This window comes from Perkinsus marinus (genome assembly GCF_000006405.1).
Source record: "Perkinsus marinus ATCC 50983 genomic scaffold scf_1104296939746, whole genome shotgun sequence".
In the NCBI taxonomy this organism is placed as follows: domain Eukaryota; phylum Perkinsozoa; order Perkinsida; family Perkinsidae; genus Perkinsus; species Perkinsus marinus.
The window spans coordinates 1-1,490 of record NW_003213087.1 but is presented as its reverse complement, the minus strand read 5'-3'; the positions used below and the strand labels follow the sequence as shown (position 1 = coordinate 1,490).

General features: G+C 49.3%; 2 non-coding genes across 2 annotated transcripts; both read left to right on the top strand.

Annotated features, from left to right (window-relative positions):
- The first annotated feature begins 391 nt into the window (after positions 1-391).
- Positions 392-464, top strand: Pmar_PMAR027506. Its single transcript has one exon. It is a non-coding gene; the product is annotated as a tRNA-Arg (tRNA).
- Positions 465-732: 268 nt separating this feature from the next.
- Pmar_PMAR027505 lies at positions 733-805 on the top strand. Its single transcript has one exon. It is a non-coding gene; the product is annotated as a tRNA-Arg (tRNA).
- The last annotated feature ends 685 nt before the right edge of the window (positions 806-1,490 follow it).

Below are 1,490 nucleotides of genomic sequence, written 5' to 3'. Positions count from 1 at the left end.
ACGCAGACGATAGAGACTCATACCCGTAAGATATGTGCGCGTGCGTGCAGAGCAAGTTGATATGATCAACTACTCTCAATCATGATGATCGACGCTGTGGCGTAGCAATATGCTGCGGCGTGCACTGTTACAGTACAGTGATGGAACCCTCTGGTTCTTCTCACCCAACCCTCCCGACCCGGGAGATGTGTGAAGGTCAGCCTCACACATCAATCACGTTGCGGTAGCGCAGCGCCAATAATGCGGGCCTGCTGGCTCCGGGTTTCGTGTTGGTGCTTCTCTACCGCTACGTGATTCCTCACCCACACTCCCGTGTCAGAAGGGTTTTATGATCTATAATGGAGGCCCCTCTATGAGAAGCAGAGATGGTGGGACAAATCTCAAACTCGTTGGTCTCGTGGCCTAATGGATAAAGCGTTGGTCTCCGGAACCAAAGATTGTGGGTTCGAGTTCCACCGAGATCGTCTCCACGCTGAAAAGTGCCCATATACGGATGCAACTGGCCGTACAGATGTCGATGTTGATTGTATACCCTTGTGACTCGTCGGGATACATGCTGAGGCTAAGGGTACAATAAGATTGTTGGTCTGCCAACAAGCGATCTCCAATGAATTGACCCCTTTAAGAACACTATGTAATGGAGGCCCCTCTATGAGGAGCAAGAGTTTTGTGATCTATAATGGAGGCCCCTCTATGAGAAGCAGAGATGGTGGGACAAATCTCTAATTTACTGGTCTCGTGGCCTAATGGATAAGGCGTTGGTCTTCGGAACCAAAGATTGTGGGTTCGAGTCCCACCGAGATCGTCTTCATGCCGGAACGGGCCCATATACGGATGCCACTGGCCGTACAGATGTCGATGTTGATTGTATACCCTTGTGACTCGTCAGAATACATGCCGAAGCTAACGGTACAAGAAGATTGTTGGTCTGCCAACGAGCGATCTCCAATGAATTGACCCCTTCAAGAACACTATGTAATGGAGGCCCCTCTATGAGGAGCAAGAGTTTTGTGATCTATAATGGAGGCCCCTCTATGAGAAGCGAGAGTTTTGCGATCTATTCAGCGTGTCGGATGGGACACCATGTGTGCCATGAAGTCAATGGGGGGCAGAGATGGTGACACAAATCTCAAATTTACTGGTCTCGTGGCCTAATGGAACCAAAGATTGTGGGTTCGAGTCCCATCGAGATCGTCTCCACGCCGGGAAGCGCCCATATACGGATGCCACTGGCCTTACAGATGTCGATGTTGATTGTATACCCTTGTGACTCGTCGGGATACATGCTGAGGCTAAGGGTACAAGAAGATTGTTGGTCTGCCAACGAACGATCTCCAATGAATTGACCTCATTGAAAACACTATGTAATGGAGGCCCCTCTATGAGGAGCAAGAGTTTTGTAATCTATTCAGCGTCTCGAATGCGAAATCATGTGTGCCGTTAAGTCAGTGTTGCGCGTAGTGACGAGATAGTGGGGTAAATCTCAAATT